This window comes from Prionailurus bengalensis, chromosome B2 (assembly GCF_016509475.1).
Source record: "Prionailurus bengalensis isolate Pbe53 chromosome B2, Fcat_Pben_1.1_paternal_pri, whole genome shotgun sequence".
Classification (NCBI taxonomy): domain Eukaryota; kingdom Metazoa; phylum Chordata; class Mammalia; order Carnivora; family Felidae; genus Prionailurus; species Prionailurus bengalensis.
This window is the reverse complement of record NC_057349.1, coordinates 57,874,421-57,897,258: the sequence shown is the minus strand read 5'-3', so window position 1 is coordinate 57,897,258 and position 22,838 is coordinate 57,874,421.

Genomic DNA, 22,838 nt, shown 5'->3' with positions numbered 1-22,838 from the left:
GCATGGTATGATCTCAATTCTTTTATACTTATGAAGGGCTGTTTTGTGACCCAGTGTGTGACCTATCTTGGAAAATGTCCCATGTGCACTCAAGAAAGTCTATTCCGTTGCTTTGGATGCAGAGTTCTAAATATATCTGTCAAGTCCATCTGATCCAATGTATCATTCAGGGCCCTTGTTTCTTTATTGAATCTCTGTCTAGGTGATCTATCCATTGCTTTAAGTGGAGTATTAAAGTCCCCTGAATTTACCACATTCTTATCAATAAGGTTGCTTATGTGTATGAGTAATTGTTTTATATATTTGGGTGCTCCAAATTCAGAGCATAGACATTTATAATTGTTAGCTCTTCCTGATGGATAGACCCTGTAATTATTATATAATGCCCTTATTCATCTCTTGTTACAGACTTTAATTTAAAGTCTAGTTTGTCTGAAATAAGTATGGCTACTCCAGCTTTCTTTTGATTTCCAGTAGCATGATAAATAGTTCTCCATCCCCTCACTTTCAATCTGAAGGTGAAAAATTAGATACTTGATTTCTTCACTCTAAATACCAATACAGGATAGTTACATTCATCTATCATTAAATGGTTAAATACATGGTTGTTCGAATTTTAGTATTATCATTATTGATAATTAAAGAATTATAGATGTCCACTTTTTTTACATACTTTTAAACAAGTTTCTATAATATGTGAACTCACTATGTTTCTCTAAATCTCTACTTTAGAACTCACTTTTCACTGAATTTTATAACCAGTATAACCAGTGAAAATCTATGAGCTGCCTTTTGGCTTAAAAAACTAGATTGAACAGGGGCGCCTGGGTGGCGCAGTCGGTTAAGCGTCCGACTTCAGCCAGGTCACGATCTCGCGGTCCGTGAGCTCGAGCCCCGCGTCAGGCTCTGGGCTGATGGCTCAGAGCCTGGAGCCTGTTTCCCGTTCTGTGTCTCCCTCTCTCTCTGCCCCTCCCCCGTTCATGCTCTGTCTCTCTCTGTCCCAAAAATAAATAAACGTTGAAAAAAAAAATTTTTATAAAAAAAAAAAACTAGATTGAACAAAATATTGATTAAAAATATTTTCAAGGATATTTAGCAAAAGATCGAAATTCATTTATAATAGATTTCCAGAATTTCAGAATTATTAAGGAATGAGAAATTAATGATAAATGTGAAAAAGGAAAGAAAAACATAATACTAAAATAATAAATCCTATAATAACAGATGATGAATTGAATTCTGCTAATAAATGTACATTTTAATTACCTGGCACTTTGATTCCATTCAACTGATACTGTTCTGGATAAAACAGCAAATAACACTGTATTTTCCTATGTACTGAATAGTGGCATAACCTCAAAATTTTGTTTCAAGTTACAAAAATATAACACTAGTTTTCTAGGGTTATAATACCAAGAAACAAAAAATAAAACAGGGACTTCTCTATTTTATTTTGTAAAATAAAACATTTTGTAAAACTTAGTCAAACTTTGGGCACTTAGCACTTATGCTATAGGAGAAAAGTAATGATTGTGTCTCAAGAATATTGTATTAGACAACAAGAGACATAATAATTATGGACATCATTTAAAAAAGTTCAAATAATTCCAGTTCTCAAAGTAATTGGTTTAGATTTAGAAATTTCAAATTTTAAATTAATGATAGGGGCACCTAGGTGTTACATGTTTATACAAGGAATTCAAACAAGATGAGAAAGCAAGACCATGTTAGAAAAAATACTTGAAAATGTGAAAGCCTTAACACTGTATGCTATAGATGACAATATCAACATGCTAATAACCAATTTTGCTTGCAGGGAAATTGTTTCCTGAAACTTGGTGAAAAATTCCTAAACTTATATTCTTTGTGATTGCACATTGCTTATTACATGGTATCTGTTGTAAAGATTCTCCTGTCATTTTACTTCAGGGAAGATGCTGAAATTGACACATATGCAATGAAAGCTAAAATGGAGATAGCAATTCTAGGGTAATTTTATTACCTTGAAAGCTAATTACTTTGTTTATTGCCATATCTCTATAGGAGAGTTTCTCAGTCTCCTCACTATTGACATTTGGAGCAGAATAATTCTTTATTATAGAAAATGTCCTGTGAATTGTAATATGTTTAGCAGCATCCCTGTCCTCTACATGCCACTACATGCTGGCGGCATGTCCCCTTTCCCCCACTAGAATTATGCCAACCAAAAATGTCAATAGATATTGCCATATTTCCCCTGGATGGACAGAATTGCCCTGGTTGACTACTCTAGAGCAAAGTTATAAGGACATACAATATTTTTTAAAAATGGTTTTGTAAAGCAAAAGTTTATGATTAAAACATTGGGAAAAATTTTCATTCAAATAACAATCTCAAATTGAAGTCTGAAAATATTCAGAAAGTATTTTATTCAACCAATACACAGTTTTAGTTTTGGGAGTGCCTTCTGTAAAACTGCATCATCGCCATCACCCAAATCTTTAAGTTCAGGAGTTGAAGAAAGAGCTTTACTTTAGTCAAATACTTTTAGTAAGTTTGACAAAAGACAGCTAAAATGGATTTGTGATGACATAAAAATGGGCAGTACATTATACTGGAAAATGGTAGTCAAAAAATTCTTGCTCCTGTTTTTAAGTAATTTAATATATTGGATGAGCAGAAAATATAATAGTAACATATGTCTTTTTTATTTTTTAAAAAATTTGTTCAGTATTTATTTATTTTTGAAGGGGGGGGGGGGAGAAGAACACATGGGGGAGGGGGAGAGAGATGGGGACAGAAGATCCAAAGTGGGCTTTGCGCTGAGAGCCCGATGTGGGACTTGAACCCACAAACCACGAGATCGTGACCTGAGCCAAAGTCGGATGCTTAACCGACTGAGCCACCTAGGTGCCCCAATAGTAATATATTTCTGAGAAAAAGAGTATCGTTCCTCCTCCTAAATCTTAGTTGAAAGTGAATATATCTGTGGTATCACAGATATATATGTCAAGGCTATAGTAGCAATACAGAAACTGTTCTATAAAGAGTGACATAGTAAATATTTTAGGCCTTGTAGGCTATTAAGTCTGTCACAACTACTCAAATCTGCCATTGTAGTGAGAAAGCAGCATTGTATTCCCAACAGCATTATGTGAGACTTCCAGCTTCTCTGTGTTCCTGCCATGGTCTGTTTTTGTTTTTTCTTTTAATTTTTGTTATTCCCATAATATAAAGTAGGATCTCAGTGGGATTTTCATTCTCATTGTTATAATGACTAATGACTTTGAGTATCTTTTCATATGTTTATCTGCTATCTATATCTTTTTTTTTGCATTTTATGTTTTTATTTTTCAAGTCCTTTATATATTGTGGAACTAAGATCTGTCAGATGTGTGTTTTGCAAATATTTTCTCCAAGACTGTGGTTTGCACTTTTATTTTTTTAACAATGACTTTTGAAGAGCAGAACTTCCATGTTTACTGATGATAACTAATTCATTGTAATTATTTTTTATCTTATGATTCATTCTTTTATATCCTATAAATATTTATATATAGAAAATATTAGTATATTAGTATATCATAAAATCACATCTGAGTTTGAGCTTGTTTTTCTTTTCTTTTTTCAAAATCATTTTGACTATTCTAGGTCCTTTTCCATATAAATTTTGCAGTCGATTTGTCAATTTCTATTTGATGAGATTATCTCAAATCAATAGGTCATTTTTCTTTTTTTACAAATGATTCTAAATGCATATGTATATAAAATATTGTGTCTATCTCTATATTTTATGTACATTAGTGTATATTTGACATATTTATCAAATATTCCTGTTTCTAGAATAGCAGACGTAGAATTTTACCATGTGATTCCTTTACTTAAGCCTGACAGTATAATTTCCATTCTTAGAAAATTTATGAAAAATAACTTTTAATGAATATTCTATTATATGTGTCAATTTTGCCTTCAAAGACAACATTTTGTTTATATGATTACTAAATGCATAATTTTAATTACCTATATGTTTATAATCTTGGACTTCTCCCTCCCTTTCTATAGTTGCATACATTCCCTAGGTGATTTTGTGTTATGTAGATTTAAAAAGCACTTGTATACTCAAAACTCCTAAATCCACATCTGAAGCTCTTATTTTTTTCCATGAACTTCAGACTTAGACAAGCTTTGGACTTAGACTTCAGACTTCAGACTTAGAAAGCTCTATCCCTACTCACTTCTGCTTGAAAGTTTTATTGGTTTTCTCCTGAAGCCTATTCTTTTCCAAGTCTTCCCTATTTCAGTGAATACCAAATGTATTCATCCAGTTGTTCATGACAAAAGTCATTCTTAACCCTTTTTTTTTGCTGTTACAATATTTATTTTATTTTTAAAAAATATATGAAATTTATTGTCAAATTGGTTTCCATACAACACCCAGTGCTCATCCCAAAAGATGCCCTCTTCAATACCCATCACCCACCTTCCCCTTCCTCCCACCCCCATCAGCCCTCAGTTTGTTCTCATTTTTTAAGAGTCTCTTATGCTTTGGCTCTCTCCCACTCTAACCTTTCTTTTTTTTTTTCCTTCCCCTTCCCCATGGGTTCCTGTTAAGTTTCTCAGGATCCACATAAGAGTGAAAACATATGGTATCTGTCTTTCTCTGTATGGCTTATTTCACTTAGCATAACACTCTCCAGTTCCGTCCACGTTGCTACAAAGGGCCATAACCCCTTTATTGTTCTCATACCCACATCTATGTATGAGATAATTCTATTGGCTTTACTTTCAAAATATGTCCCAAATCTGAATATGTTTCACCACCTCCATTGATCCCACTGTCATGTAAGACACTATAATTTGTGTCTCAATTACCGCAATAACCAATTAGCTGGTCATCTGCTCCAACTTATATTTCTTATCATCATATCCCTCCCAGAAGTCAGTATTATTATTGTTGTTATTATTATTATTATTATTATTATTATTATTAAATATTGCATTCAGAATGTAATCCAAAATATTCACTGTAAGCCACACTTTAACCCTCAGGGGCTGCACTGTTCTTATTGACCCCATCTTTTCCCTTTCTCTCCAGCCACAATGGCCATGTAGATATACCTTTGAGATTTTCTTTTCTCATCTCAGGATCTTATTCATTCTTTTGTCTGTAAAGTCTTATGCAGGTAACTGTAGGACTCATTTCTTGATTGCATTAATTTCTATCCTAATTTTAATTTCAGAGCAGTGTTTCCTAACCACCCAATCCCAGTTTAAAATAGCACTGTCAGCATCCTGATTAATTTTTTTCTTTGTGCTTACAGGCAACTGACTACTAACAAATTCACACATAAATACAAAAATGTGAACATATGTTTACTCTCCCAGTAGAAGGCAAATGCCATGAAAGCAGAGACCTTTTGATTATTGAAATATTCTCAGCAATAAGATTAATACCTGCATCATAGCAGGTGCTCAATTGTCTATCAGTTTAATAGGAAGGAAGGAAGGAAGGAAGGAAGGAAGGAAGGAAGGAAGGAAGGAAAAAAAAAGCTGGAACAAAAGAAGGATTAATTCTTGAGCTTTTTTGTATTACAAATTTATGCTAAGTTCCCAGGCAATAAATTCCACTGGCTTCCTATATAATTATGTTATTTTTAGTTTAATATTTATTGTGTGTTTTTACCTATACGCAAAATATAAGCAATCTATTCTTTTGGAAGAATGTCATTACCAATAAAAGGTGGATATTTTCCTTATATAAATAAGGTTAAATTTGTGTTCTCTTCATTTGTTGATCTGTAAACTAGTCACCTAAAATTTGAATGGATTTCTCGGGCATATTGAAGATATACTGATTTAAAATGCCAGATATACTAATTTAAAATGTCATTGATGGCATAGACAGTGTCATCCTGCATAGCAGCTTACAATGAGATATATGAAGCTTATGTGAGATGCCATCCATGGTGGGTGACATGGACAGAGAAGACATAATGAGTTTCTAATAAGAAGACAAAACTGAAAGTCACAAGGGTAGACATTAAACTGCCTGCTTTATTGTGTTTGGCTACATCATGGTCATTTTTATATAGCATGTTCTAGGAGGAATAGAAACAGGGATTTATTTAAGGAAAGTTAACAAGCCTCTCAAGCCCTATTTAGGCAAGCCAGATAGTCTAGAATAATTTGGTTACCTAGTTCTTCATAGAATAAAATTCAATTGCTCAGTATATAGCCAAGATGCTAATTGTATTGTAAAATATTGTCTGGAATTAATGCCTTTAAATGATTTTTATGATCTTACTTGGTGCCAAAATGTAAGTACTCACAAAGCAGCTAAGCAAATAAAAATGTTTTAATCACATTTATTTTTAAGGGTGCTTCTATGTAGCTTAAAATGGGTCCTTCAATTTTTAAAAAGTATCATTTGTCTTGATGTTTTTAAATCTTGTAACTTATTCTAATAGACTTTAAAGAACACAACCCTGGAAGAGTTTTAATGTCTTTGAATTCCTTCACATTACCTATACAAGGTTTTTTGTTGTTTAGGGTTGGAATTACCTAACTATTAATAACTACCTACACAAAATCTAACTTAAATTTGATGTCACCATATTTAGTAGGGAATTTTCAAAAATTCACCACCGAATCTTTTCAGAATGAGCAAAATTTCATGTATAATTACTTGTAACCCAAATTGGCCAATTAGTGTGTCAAAATAATTGGCTGGCTACACTGAAGTTAATCAATAGCAGGTGAAATTTGCATAAAATTATTTAGGTTTAGCCCAAAGTTTCTCAACCTTTAAAATGAATACAAACCACTGGGATCTTGTTAAAATACAGGTTTTTATTAGGGCATATGGTGGTCCCTGGGTATCTAAACTTCTAAGGATCTCTCAGGTGATGCTGGGCGCTGTGCATTGACTGGACATGGCCTAGTGGACAGCGTTTCATCTCTTCTGGGTTTCTGGCTAAAAAGTTACAAATATCTAGATATTAAGTATAAAATCTACATAGTCAGATGTTTTCCAAAAAACCAATTGTTTAATATCACCTAAAAGATAGGTTAATTCATCATTGTCTATTGCCAACTTTTTTTTTTTGAGAGAGCAAGCACATGCATGCTTATGCACAAGAGCAAATGGGGGAGTGGCAGAGGGAGAGAGAGAGCCTTAAGGGAGAGAATTGGGGAGGGGCAGAGGGAAAGGGAGAACCTTACAGATCATGGGGCTTGAACTTACAAACCCTGAGATTGTGACCTGAACCAAAATCAAGAGTCTGTTGCTTAACTGACTGTGCCACCACCCAGGTCCCCTACAACTATTTTAAGGAAGCTAGATATATTTATGACTATTCTAGACCCCACTGCCTTATTTTTTCCACCCTAGAAGGAAACATACCCTTTTCTTCAAATTGAGAAAGAAATGACTGTGCACACTTTCAGCACTTTCCTTTTTATATTTTAGTATTTAGAGCTATTTCTATGGTATAGCAGAAAATGCAAACAGCGTTACAATGTAAATTCATAAGCAGGTTGGTGTTTTATTTGGCTGAGATGAAAATAAGGGACGTCCAGGGAATACAGCTATTGGAAAGTTGAATTTTTCATGGGGCCTGATGCATAAAAGCACTAAGCACCTTTCAAAATATGCTAATTGAATTGAACCTACAAAATGTTTCAGGAATAAAAAAATGCCGCATATGATTCCCTTTGGATGCCATTTCACAATCTTACCACAGAAATACACTAAAAGATGTGAATTCATTTTCATAATAAGTCTGTATAAGGTAATTATAGGGAAGCAATGAAAACAAGTGATACAAGCATTGCCTTAAGGTCTTATTTCTACAGACAATACATGTATAGAAAAAGTTATGAATATAGAAATGATACTAGTTTGCCAGTCATTCCTGGACAGATGGAAAATATATTTTTGATGTGTTTATGTTTTTCTGAAATTTCAAACCAATAATTACAAAGCTGTCATTATTTTATTACAAGAACCTTCCATTAATGAACCAGACCCACTAATGCTTTGTTGACATAGAGTTAACAGTGGATACTTAAAATGATATCCACAAAGGCACCTTTTGTTTTTAAATGCAATTACCTGGTTGTTGCTATAGTGATTTCTAGAAGAGTATGCACATTTGCCCTGTAACCGCCTATGGGTCAAATAAACATCACAGATGTTCTTGATTTTTATTTCTAAAATTGTTAAAGTAAGTCTCAGATATAAACAAGATGCTACAACGCTGTGGAGTGTGCAGGATGATCCCCTAGGTTGAAGTGGGTAATAATCACTGCATTATGCTTCTTACTTTAAGTAGAAAAATTTAAATAAGGGGTATGATACGGTTTATGTAAAAATATATTTGATGTAAGGTATCAATAAGCGATTGATAAAATGAAAACTGAACAAATATATTATGTAAATAGTAAAATGTAGCTGGCCAACTTTGTATTAATGCTTTACATTTCCAGAATAATTTTATGGCTTCATTTGATACCCATGTAGTTAGAAGAATAAACAAAGTAATCAGATACGAAGCAACAGCTTCTAAATCCCCTTGAATCAGACTCCTCCTACCCCTCACTTCTGCAATCATTGGTTTGATATTTATCTACTATTCAAAAAAGTACATTTATTTTGTAGTCACCTAAAATCAGATAAAATCTAATAAACTTATGAAGAAGTTACTGCATATATATATATATATATATATATATATATACACGTATGTATATAATTTTTTCAAATAACATGCTGTTGTTCCACATTCAGAATAAGTTTTTAATTGCCTACAAATAGAAAAAGAAAAGGTGGCTACCATGGAAAGAGTTTTCTGCTAAGCATTTAAGGAATTTCCAAGTTTCTGGCCTGGCCAATCAATATAGGCAGTTATTAGTAGAAATAAGGGAGGTATTACAAGGAGGATTTAGCATACCATAGGAAGGCATGAGGAGTTTATATTTCATGTTTGTAAATGTCAAATCACGTCAAAGAGCTACATTTTAAATTTTACTTTCCATTATTTTAATCATGAAACCAGAAGAAAAGGAAACACAAATTTATCAGTGGGCAGGGGCAATTTATCCAGGAATATATAAATGTGTGTAAGTGATATAGAAGGAATCTGTCACATTTGTCACAACGTGCTTTAACATTGCCTTTCCTTATAACCACATCACACTTAAACTCCATTTCGTGGGGACGATGATGAAGGGGCTGCTTGTTATTAAAATTGTGACAGAAGAGGAAACTTGACGCTTTTGAAAATCAAGTAATAAACTGAGAAACATGACATAGATTTCTCTCTTCTGTAACATTTATAGCAGTACCATTGGCATCTTCCACTGATATGTCAGTTATGCTTCTTCCATTGAGATTCTTCCGCTTGTGATATGAGAGGGCAGCGTGGAGGTCAGGTTCTATGGTTTGAGTACATGAATGCTGTGTGTTGAGTCTGTGTTGGGGGAATGTGATCACGCATATGCTCGGTAAATAATAGCAAGCTGCTCTTTCTGCCTCGGGAGTGTAGTTGTAGCTGATGAGCGTTCCATACTTTGTCAGAAGACGTAAGGCCTTGTTTTGACAAAATAAGTGGATAAGGTTTCTGACAGCCTCTGAAATCAAACATGTAACGGCTTGTGGTGTAACGGTCATAAATTAAGAAGGCTAATCCCTCTAGGGCATGTTCCCCAGGTCCTTTATTACCTGAACCCCCGCTGAGACTGTCTGGAGACTGGTAGCAGGGAGCTGCTTCCGCAGCTCAGGTATTTCTCCTGTCAGTCTGTCTTAGCAGCTCTTTTGGAAGGGGACTATATCCCCTCCATGGCTCCAGATCCCATGGAAAACATCCTCCACGCCCCCAACTTCCATCCAGGGTCTGGGCTACTTCAGAGGACACTATTTCCCTTTACCTCTCCAGTGTAGGAGTGGTGGGTGGTTTCCTGCAGTTACTAGTATCTTGGCTCCCTTACCCTCCTCCGGTTTGTCCTCAGTTCCTTTTTTATATTCTTAACCAAATCGCTGAAATGAGTTCCCTTTTTGCAACCCTTTGGTTTCCTGGCTGTGCCATGACTGCAATAGTGAAAGTTCAACTAAGTATTATAGTATACCTGTTTCTATCAATTTGTTTCAAATCGCATATTGTCTTAGTGTACAAATTAAAAAGAAAAACTCTCAGATTGAGTGGAAAACTGTAATTTTGCCTCAGAGTCTGAAATGGTCATACTCTGCAAATGTTACCTTAACAGGTGAATGATCCAACACAAGTCAACATATTACCTGATGGAAGTTACCAGTATTTCAAACACAGTTTTAGAGATAATAATCCCTAGGAGATATGCCTTGCACATGTAATGTATTCTGCTCATGAATAAGAAACTAAGAAATCTAAAACTCTATAAGTGAATACATGCTTATTAAGGGCAGCATTATAGTGTTTAAGAACATGGATTATGAAGTTCGAGTCCTAAACCAGCAACTTTTTCTTTGTGATCCTTTGGGTCACTTAGCCTCTTTAGATTTTGATTTCCATGTAAATAAGGAGGGATAATCCTCACAAGCTCCTGTGATATGATTGCTGTTATTTCCATCTTACCGAATAGGAAACTGATTAGTTATTTTGGTCTCTGAAACTCAAAGTCCAATAACTAGTATGGAGAAGAGCTGGATTTTAAATCTCCAAAGTCCTTGTGTTTATAAATGTTTATTTGCAAATATTGCCTTATAAAGTTGTTCAGATCATGTTCTGCCAGCTAGATTTTATTAGCGCTATTAATTTTACTAGCAAACGTTTGTCACAGATCCATCGAGCCATTTTCAGAGGTAGAAAAATTCAAATGAATAGAATCCAAATTTATGATGCCACAAATGTCACTTGAAATTTTAATTTTGAAAAAAAAATGTAGATCCAAATAAATTTTCAATGAGATTCTTTCCTATAAAGTGAAGACATCATAAATCCGGGGAAAAGTCAGTTTCTTTAAGTGAGTGTAATTTAGACAAATCTTTCTAAAAGAAATAAGTAATGAGATGATTAGCCTATATTTTAATAGTGAGTCATTAAAAGCCTGTTTTTTTTCCCAGAATTAATTATAGAAATTATTTCTTGGATTCTTCTCTCATCTGAATATATGTCAAGATTTAGATAATGCTTAATATTCAGAGAAGCTGAAACTTAAAAGTCTCTGGATATTGTAGTAACATAATTTGCCTTTGAAACTTAAAGCTATAAATTAATGGCAATTAGAAAACCGGTAAATTATCTGTTCTTTGTAATGATATGGCAGGTGGACTTTAAAGAACAAGGGCTAACGAAAGCCCAATTCACTCAACTATGGAAAGTATATGGCCCAATGAAAGAGCTCTCACAGCATTACCTTTTGAACCAAGACATCAAATTCTTAGGACAGAAAGGTTCATGTACCTAAGCAGTTATTTGCTATGGTATATGATTGTAAATATATAGATTTCTTACTAAGAAGAATGAAACAGAAATCTTGCTTTAAAACCTTTTCTAAAATACAGTAGTGAAATCTTTCTTAAGGAAATTGCTTTGTGGCCACTATTATTCCGTATTTCCTTAGAAGTATAGTCACTGCCTCTCCTTTCCTTTCATGAAGGGTATTCTTCCATCCTGTTCATTAAACGTCTGAGCTTCTTGAAAAGTGCTCAATTATTTTTCTGCCTGCTTATACATACTCTCTTATAATTGTGCTTCTCATTCATCTTAAATGTGAACTTGGGCCCTTCTTTAATCTCAATTTTGGAATGGCAAAGGGAACAAAGCTTGGAAAGCTATTCTGACAATACTTGTATCCAAATGCAAGGAATATTCAGCAGTAAATCTTAGGTGTCCAAAATCCTCATTAAAGTTATGTCTTCTCAATTCAAATTCTTTAAATTCAGGCAAATGCTACAACTTATGTTTTAGCTAATAATATAAGATGACTGAGAGTTTATTCCCCCCTGAGGGAAGAAGTATCATATAAATATTGGTAATCCCAGGGCTTCTAAATTGGATAGAAAAATAAATTGTTAAGCATAAAACACAATTCTGGGATACACTTTGGTAGATAATGTTTACATAGATTATTTTAAGGCTGAGTCATAAAGACCACTGGGACAGCAATATTAATTTGATCATATAAATGACAAAAGGTATTTGAGTGAGACAGCTATTTTTCTTTCTTGATGGAAAACTGAACATGTTGATTTGTTCATCAAAATTCAGAGGTGGGCTGTTTCATTATTTGTGACAACTAATATTCAAAGCTTTCTGTTTTCTATTTATCTTTGCCTTTTAACAAACTATGAGTACTGGGTCAGAAAGAATATATTTCATAAGGTAAAAATGTGATGACACTCTTTAAAATGGTGTGTGACTGAGTAAATGCAAATGAAGAACCACCTTTCTAAATGCAATGACCTTTCTTTATGAGAGAAGTTCACCATTTAGTAATTTGTTTCTGACTGTGTAAAATTAAAGTAGGATAGTTCTCCAGGTAATATGCGAAACTCATGTAAAACTTTACAATTACAAAATACCTCTATATAAATCATTATCTTCCACTCTCACAAATCTAAGTGAAGTAGAAAACGCAGGCATTTTTAATCCCCATTTAAAAATGTAGGAATTATGATTCAGTAGGATGGAGTAAACCACATGGTAATAAATAGCAGACATAAGAAAAGAACCTGATTCTTCTGAATTATCAATGAGGTGAGAAAATGAATGACTGAGTTGGAAGTATAAAAAGCAAACATCGAAGAGAGAAATATACAGTAGTAAAATGAGAAGAAAGTATGGAAAATGCAGTATGTCTAAGGCTTCTGGAAGGATGAATTGGAGAGGGAGGAATACCTAATTCTCAAAGCAGACGTATGGACTGGTGGTAGGGTATAGTTTGGAGAGGCGGATGAACACTCTTTCCTCCAAGCAAATAGAGACAAAGATAAGTTTAGGAATTTTCAAGAATTACCCCTTGATTGGCTACACATACATTTTTTTAATGCTTTTGGGGACCTTTAATAGGAATCATAAAAATAAGTATTTGAAATTTCTTCTTGAGAATGAAATATTTCTAAATACAAAATATAGCTGCCCTTGAATACAGGTGCCATGAAAATTATAAAGGTGAATTAATAAGATAAAAGGCCTGATCTGACCTCCAATGGCCAGGTCCATCATCGATGGTGTAGAAACCATAGGCTTAGACCAGAATCTGTCAGAATTATTAAAGCTTGATCATCAGGTAAGAATAATTGTGCATTAGGAATTTTGGGGTTGCAAGAAATCAAGATTAATTCAGGATTACTCAAGTTAATAGGGATATATTGAAACAACACATAAGAAAGTAACAAAAAACAATGGGGCACCTGGGTGCTCAGTCGGTTAAGTGTCCAACTTTGGCTCAGGTCGTGATCTCATGGTTTGTGAGTTCGAGCACCTCATCGGGCTCTGTGCTGACAGCTCAGAGCCTGGAGCCTGCTTCAGATTCTATGTCTCCCTCTCTCTCTGCTCCTTCCCCGCTCATGCTCTGTCTCTCTCTCTCCTTCAAAAATAAATAAAAAACATTTTAAAAAATTCAAAAAAAAAAAAGAAAAGAAAGTAACAAAAAACAAGAAGCTCATGAACCAAGGAATAACACTTCAGTTTCAGGGTCGGTGCAGTCCTGGGAATCATTTTCTTAAGCAGCAAGCATCTTTTTGATTCTCTGCTTCTTGCTGCTTCCTTTTGTATCACATTCACACGTCCTGAGTCAGAGGATGTTATTGGCAGATCTCATCGCCTCGTGGTCCAGAACAGTCCTGTCAGGCCACTTTAATGAGGTATTAGAAAAATTTGTAGATGGTCTCTTGTATTGATTTCTATTGTCTTTATATTATGAGGTTCTGTTCAAAAACAGAACAGATTACAAGTAATAACTTTATACTGCTTCCCTGAACAAATGGCTCTTAGCATGTTTTCCTCCAGAGAAAATGTGGGGAGTATCAGTGAAGGTGAGCCTCACAGCTTCTCCTGCTCAGTTATGGTGAGCTACTTGAGCAGAGATAAGCAATTGGACATAAGGCAGAAGCTGGAACTTGGGACTGAGACTGCAGTAGGAATTCCCCCCGCAGAATTTAAAGCTGCTCCATCAGCTGCAGGCAGCTGACAGCAGCTTTTTTCCGGAAAAGATTTTGCCTGATGTTTTCTAAAATTCTGGAAAATCATTCAACTTGTCAGTGAAGCTGAAAAGACAGGCTCTTTGATATGTAGCAGCAGTTTGGAAACTCTTCTGCTCTTCTCAGCTGTCAGGGTGGGAGGGAACTTTTCAACGTGCATCATCATAGAAGATATTTCAGGACATGATTATCTTAGAAGTTTAAGAGTAAGATGCGTCCAAGGCCAAAGACATTGTTAGACTCTGAGATCTCTGGTGAATTGAAGGGCATCAGAAGTGATGGGCACTTATGCTCACTCACCCCACTAGAGTGAATGAGGATATATACATCAGTTAGAAAGGCAGTGTAGTTGAGAGTAAGGACTTTCAATAGGTTTTGTTTCACATGTCAATTCAAATCAAATGGCAGTGACTTCTTAAAGGTATTCCTGGAGAAAAGTATCTATGATCTCACTATTGCAAAGGTCATTTATGAACCAGCAGCATCAGCATCATCTGGGCTGCACCCACGACCTAGCAAATGAGAATCTGTACTCTCAGTTGTGGCAAATATGCATAATAGTAAAATTTATCATCTTAACTATTTTTAAATGTTCTGTTCATAGTGGTGAGTATATTCACAGTGTTGTGCAACCAATCTCCAGAACTTTTTCATCTTGCAAAACTGAAACTCTATACCTATTATACAACAACTACAATTTGGATGAATCTCAAGGACATTATGTATGCTAAGAGAAATAAGCCAGTCACAAAGAGACAAATACTGTATAATTCCATTTTTATGAGAATCTATATTTTAACAAGATCCTCACATAGTTAATTTGAGCATTAGGGTACTAATTTAGATTGTATCTCTGAGCTCAGTAGGTATTAGCATCATAAAAGGTTAACAGCACAATTATTGGACTTTTATCACTGGTAGAGTAGAAAGAACTTGAATTTTGAGTTCAAATAGATCAGTTTATAATCCTAGCTCTATTGCTTACCAGCCATTTGATAATGGATAATTTAAATACTCTAAGCCTCATTTTTAATAATCTGTAATATGGTCGTGATAAAAACCCATTATGGATTTTCATGATGGTTCAAGGAGATGCATGCTGAGTATTTATTGCAGCCCTTGGCACATACTAAGAGTACTTAATAAATAATTTACTATTATTGTTACCTGGATCAAAAACACTCCAGCATTGCCCTTTTAAACATATTTGGTATTCTAGAGGTAATAAGTCCTTGAAATTTATAGAATCTTGACCTAAGAGAACAATTTCAAATAAACATATGGAAGATGATTTAAGGACATGGGAATTACGAAAGTCAAAAAGCTGTGTAATTTCTAATAACTTTGAAAGCTATCATTAGAAAAGACTACATATAAGGCATCCCCAATAACTACAGAATTTGCTTCTTCCTGCCTCCAGAAGGATTTTCACAACCAATCCAAGAATCTATTACTATTATTCAAAGTTATCAACTTTAGGGGCACCTGGGTGGCTGGGTCGGTTGAGCACCTGACTTCAGCTCAGGTCATGATCTCACAGCTTGTGAGTTCCAGCCCTGCATGGCCCTATCAGCACAGAGCCCACTTCGGATCTTCTGTTCCCTTCTGTCTCTGCCCCTTCCCTACTTCTGTGCTCTCTCTCAAAAATAAATACATCTTAAAAAACACACACACACAAAGCTATCAACTTTAATTATGAGAATATTTTAACTAATGCTGTTTCTCCTAATGAAGTTTGAACTAATTCATTTCACCTTTTATGCCTGGAAAAAAAAAAGTGTGGTGACTATTAGGTATGATACAGACACACTCAAGCTTAAATAATGATTTAATTCCCTTAGACCATTTTACCTAGTTTAATTCTCTCAGTCATTTTACCATGAGCACCAACCAATCCTTTTATCTTTCATTATGGCCTCAAATGAGTGATGCTGGATAATAGTTTTCTCACAAAATTTCCTGAACCAATTTTTTAAATGTTTTTTTTTTCATTTGTTTTTGATACGGAGAAACAGAGCATGAGCAGGGGAGGGGCAGAGAGAGAGAGAGACACACAGAATCTGAAGCAGGCTCCAGGCTCTGAGCTGTCAGCACAGAGCCTGACGTGGGCTCGAACTCACAGACTGTGAGATCATGACCTGGGCTGAAGTCGGACGCTTAACTGACTGAGCCACCCAGGTGCCCCCCGAGCCAGTTTTTAATGCATCTCAACTTTACACCTAATAGCTTGTTTAGTCGTCACATCCCTAATTTATTATTTTTAATTTTTTAATGTCTTATTTATTTTTGAGAGAGAGAGAGAGAGAAACTAGACAATGAGTGGGGGAGGGGCAGAGAGCGAGGGAGACACAGAATCTGAAGCAGGCTCCAGGCTCTGAGCTGTCAGCACAAAGCTCACTGCGGGGTTCTAACTTATGAACCACAAGATCATGATCAGAGTAGAAGTCAGATGCTTAGCTGACTGAGCTACCCAGGCGCCCCTATCACATCCCTCATTTAGATCTGAGACTTATTATGTCTCTAATCCAATGTGATACATTAGTAGACAGCCTGCATTTTCTTAATCAATGACAGAAGCTATTCTTAAAACACGGAATCAAAATATGTTATTGTTTGTGAGTAGTTCAATTTTTATTTTCTTTGTAAAGATTACTGTTTAAAAAACTATCCTAAAGGTGGTAGCAATGAAAAATCAGGGAAAACATTAATGTTGGAATTAGCATGGATAAGGAATTTGATTCCAGAGGGTTAGGAACAAGAAGAAAAATAAAAGTTAAAAAATGAAATTACTAGAGAGACTTCTTAGGAAAGACTTCTCATAAAAAGCAAAATTAAATGTTATGGTGACAAGCTATGTGAAAAGCCAAGGGAATGAAAATAGATGCTTTATTGTGAAAGAAATAGATCCCACATAATGGAAGTAAAAACTGTCTTGTTTTGTTTTGTTTTAAGTCAATGTATATTGATTAAACTATGTGTTAAAGCAAAACAAATTTTATAAAAGGATACACACATTTAATTCTAATGTGTATCAATTCGAGAAGAAAGACTCTTGAACAAAATAATATATTAGATTAAAAATTATGCAGTCTGGGGTGCCTGGGTGGCTCAGTCGGTTAGGCATCTGACTTCAGCTCAGGTCGTGATCTCACGGTTCACGGGTTCGAGCCCCGCATGAGGCAAAGGGCTTTGTACTGGCAGCTCTGAGTCTGGAGACTGCTTTATGGATTCTGTGTCTTCCTCTCTCTCTGCCCCTCCCCTGCTCATACTCTGACTCTCTCTCTCAAAAATAAATAAAATATTTTTTAAAAATTATGCAATCTGCTTAGGTAAAGAACTGTATTTACTTTACAAATTATATACACTTATATATGTACATATATATACAATATGTGTTTATGTGTAAAGAAATAATAGTAGCCTTTATAATTGTTTATATATAAGTAGAGCTCTTTAGTTATATCCCATGGATAAATGCCTAGTAGTGCAATTGCTGGGTCGTAGGGTAGTTCTATTTTTAGCTTTTTGAGGAACCTCCATGTTTTCCAGAGTGGCTGCATCAGCTTGCATTCCCACCAGCAGCACAAAAGGGTTCCCCTTTCTCTGCACCCTTACCAACATCTACTGTTTCCTGAGTTGTTAATTTTAGCCATTCTGACAGGTGTGTGGTTTTGATTTGTAGTTCCCTGATGATAACTGATGTTGAGCATCTTTTCATGTATCTGTTAGCCTTCTGGGTGTCTTCTTTGGAAAAGTGCCTGTTCATGTATGTTTCCCATTTCTTTACTGGATTACTCATTTTGGGGATATTGAGTTTGATAAGTTCTTTATAGATTTTGGATACTAAGTCTTTATCTGATATGTCATTTGCAAATATCTTCTCCCATTCTGTTGGTTGCCTTTTAGTTTTGCTTATTATTTCCTTTTCTACACAGAAGGCTTTTATCTTGATGAGGTCCCAAAAGTTCATTTCTGCTTTTGTTTTCCTTGACTCCAGAGACATGTCAAGTAAGAAGTTGCTACAGCCAATGTCAAAGAGATTGTTGCATGTTTTCTCCTTTAGGATTCTGATGACTTCCTGTCTCACATTTAGGTCTTTCATCCATTTTGAGTTTATTTTTGTGTATGGCATAAGAAAGTGGGCCAGGTTCATTCTTCTGCATGTCACTGCCCAGTTTTCCCAACAAATTTGTATAATTTCTATTGAATATTTTCAAATTCACTGATATTTTCACTATTATTAACCTTTTAAGCCCTTCAGATACAGTCTTCAGTTCTAGTATAGTATTTTTTTTATTTCTAGCAAATCAGAATTTATTTTATAGTTTTTTTTTTTTTTAATTTTTTTTTTAACGTTTTTATTTATTTTTGGGACAGAGAGAGACAGAGCATGAACGGGGGAGGGGCAGAGAGAGAGGGAGACACAGAATCAGAAACAGGCTCCAGGCTCCGAGCCATCAGCCCAGAGCCTGATGCGGGGCTCGAACTCACGGACCGCGAGATCGTGACCTGGCTGAAGTCGGACGCTTAACCGACTGCGCCACCCAGGCGCCCCTATTTTATAGTTTTAATCACTGTTGACATACATTTTCTATTTATACATGTTGTCCACTTTCTTCCTTTAGATCTTTTAACATATTACTCATAGCTATTTAAAAGTCCCTATCTGAAAATTTCAGCAAATGAGCCCACCACAGGGTTACTTCAGCTTATGTTTTCTCTTTTGACCATGGGTCACATTTTATTGTATCTTCACATGACTCATTTTTTAAAATTATATTTTGCACATTGTGTGTAAAAGATAGCAAATATATATTAATGTATTTTCTCCTCAGAAAATTGTATGTGTTTTCTGTCAGATTCCTACTTTGGCAAGGTGGGGGGAGGTTGAGTCAATCGTATGTACAAGTATGTGGGGTCTGAGCTCTCTTGCAACATAGATTCAGTTCCCCACAGCCCTCAAATATTTCAAGGGTGAGATCAAGACTTTGTTTTAGCAGGGCTAAGGATGTGAACAAGATGAAACTTCTCAAGACCTCATTATGTTTTACAGATAGCTTCTAGCTTTCCAAACTCTGGAACATTATCTCTGCTCTGGAGCCCAGGTGATGACTTTTGGGATTACTGGAGAATTCTTACTGCTTTCCAGTCTATCTATCTGTACCTCAGGAGATCTCTCACTGCCCTGCTGCTTTGCCTTGAGGCTTTAGAGAATTGCTGCAGTGAACTCCATGTAAACCTGGGTTTCCTGGTGAAAATTATGTTAGCTCTCCTGCTTGATCCCTGTCTTTTTATGACTGCAACAGTGGATTCCATGAAGCCCAGAGTGCCTTGAAAGATTTTTTCTCAACTCTGTCATGACTCCACCTTTTTCACACTCTCGGGCCCATGAAAAAGAGTTGTGAGTGGAGATGGACTCACTTCATGACCAGTATGCCTCAACATGCTAACCCACCGAAGTCTCTGCATGGACATCATACATCTGTTAAAAGTTCAGTTAGTTTGTCCTTATCCATGGCTCCCACAAATTCTTCCTTCTGCTTTCTGCCAGGAATGAAAGCAATCATTAGTTCATTTATTTCTATGAATTGGTAAATTTTTCAGTTTTTTCTTAAGCTTAGGATAGGAGTAATGGTCTCTTAAGACTTTCTACATACTAAGTTTTATTTTTTTCTTTGACTTCTAAGAGTGACAAATAAGTCAGCTTAGTTTTGAAATTGTCCTTAATTACAAAAGTGTTTGGAAATCTCTTCAATTTTACAAGTATATAAAATGCTAAAGATGGAGTGTCAGAAGAACCAGAAAGTGGCAGAGATAGTTCTGAAAATGAATATGACTAGAAGGTTTCCTGTGACAAATTGTGGACTAATTAGATTTGAAGTAGATGCACTTTTAGTTTTCAGAGTCTCCATATATTGTGATTCTACTTGACTTTGAAGAAAATAACAAAAGCAGGACCCAAATGATGATATTTCTTTAATGAGTTGTTTTTAGACACCCTTATGTCTACCAAGGTCTTGTTTTGCAAGATGATAAGTTTAAAAGCTGTAGCATGTCTTACAGCTTCCAACTAACAAATTAAAAGAACAAACAATAAAATAAGGTCACTAGTTAACATTTTTATATTAAGTGATACGTTTTAACTTAAGAAAATAAGTTTTTTTCTTATAATAAAATCATTTTATAAATCTCCAAGTTATTAAATCAACGTTATAGTCATAAGAGATTGTGCAAATTACTGCATACATTTTCATTTCCTTTTTTTCTTCTGAAAAATATTTATTACCAAAAAAAAGTCAATATATTTTATATATCTAGGATAAAGTGCCTACTGATATAATCATATAGGAATATCATTCTGGAAAGAGTTAATAGAGAAATAAATTTTCATAGATTTAAGCTATACAGACACATTTATCACTCTCTCCTGGGATCAGGGCTTTCAAGTCTTATGTTTATTAAATACAAATGTTTTAGTACTTTTTTATTATAACTGTTATTTAGGTATCTGAAACCATTAATATACTTGCTTTAACTTTTTTAAATTAATGGTTTACTTATTTTATCTTTCAGTGTAATTATTATACAGAAGCAGTCACTGTACTAAGAAGTATTATAATAAGTACTGGATCAAAGAAAATAAAGACTAGAATATTGTTTAACATGAAGCATGGACTACATATGGAAATAAATGGATTTTTTTCATATGATGCTAGAAATGTATATTTCCTGTTTCTCTTCCTCAAGAGTAAAAATATCCATGCACAGATTTCAGTGACCAGACACTCTCAAACTGACTTTCCACTCACAGAATAATTTTTTTTTTATTTTCTCTTTTCTTTTTTCTTTTCTTTATTTCTCTCTGGCATTGGATTCTGAGATTCCATCTCAATTCTTTCTTCTGGAATTTATTTCATCTTCTGTATTTCATGCATTTCAAAACTTTTTATACTACTCGGGTTCTGTCTAGCATAATCAGTAGCTCCACACAGTTACTTTCTGCTTTTGGTTTGTAAACTCCTTGACAGCTGAGTCTTAGTATTCATGTGTTTACTTTATTTAAAAAATAAATAAATATAGCACTAATAATATGTCAAGTGATGTTCTAAATGCTTTATGTTCATTCATTTAATTACTATAACAATCTCATTAACTAGATACTGTAATTATCTGTATAATAAAAGTATCATTCGTCTTCTAATCCTTCTAGTACCTAGCACATGAGAAATGTCCGTTAAATATTGAGTTAAACTTCAACTGTTAGTTTAGTGGTATGCATTTATTTAATGTCAGTGTTCTTGGAACTCCATTACATTGCGTGTGTTACAAATATGACTAATGCAGTTCTTTACTCCACAATCAAATCTGGGAAAATGACATAAAGAAGATAATGACTTATTTTCCTGGAGAGTGCAGACACATCAGGGTATGATCAGGAAACTGTGTATCAGTTGGTCATTTAATAATATGTAGGCATACAGAAAGCTGGTAGGAGGAATTCAAGCATTCTAAGCAAAGGGAAAATAGAGAAGTTTGACATACTTGGAGAACTACAAAGTTTAGTGTGGTCACACCACATAATGAAATATATAAGCAGAGTAAAAAGAATTAGGTGTGAATTATTTTGTTTATCCCCTTTAATGCCATACAAAGAAGTTCAGATTTCATCCTGACCTGATTTTTCCAAAATGCATTATTAGGGAGCATTGGTTCTGTGTGGTGTTCCATGGAACAACAAATAAATTTGAACAAAACAGGTAGATTTTTAGGATAAAATAATTTTGAGAAATTGTGTGCTGTAATATATCTTGCACTTTGAAAGACAGAATATATAAGTATATTAAAAATTCTTAGAAGCATTGCAGTATAAAAATCTGTTTATTGTTATTTAGTACAGAAATCTCTTTATATATTTGATGACAGAACTCTTTTTTAGTGTAACTTCAATTAATACCTACAGAACAGATTTGAGAAAACAATGTTATGTTTTACCAATGTTACAGACTTTGTATAGAAGCTTCTATCCGCTGGCAGTATATAAATGGATTGAAAGAGACAAGGTGAAGGTCTCTGGTAGGAGTTTTTTGTTTTTTGCTTTTGTTTTTGTTTTTGCTTTGCTTTGTTTTGTTTTGTTTTGTTTTACTAAGCCACACAGGGATAATTACCAAGAGAGAGAGATACTGAGATGCTGAGAACTTTAAGGTAGCTGAGATGGATGGGTATAGATACTTTTAAGATAGAGTTCAGAGTAAAAATTACCAGACAGGTAAAAGGAAAATCAATAACTTTCATATTTTTTTTTAGAATGTGCACACATGTGAGCGGGTGAGTGGGGAACAGAGAGAGAGAGAGAGAGAGAGAGAGAGAGAGAGAGAGAGAGAGCATCTTAAACAGGCTCCACACTTAGCTTATAGCCCAACAAGGGCCTCCATCCCAATACACTGGGATCATGACTTGAGCCGAAATCAAGAATTAGACACTTAGAGAAGCCTGGGTGGTTTGGTTGGTTAAACATTTGACTTAGGCTCAGGTCATGATCTCGCTTTTCGTGGGTTCAATCCCCGCATTGAGTTCTGCGCTGACAGCTCAGAGACTGGAGCCTGCTTCAGATTCTGTGTGTGTGTCTCTCTCTCTGCCCCTCCCCTGCTCATGCACTTTCTCTCTCTCTCTCTCCCTCTCT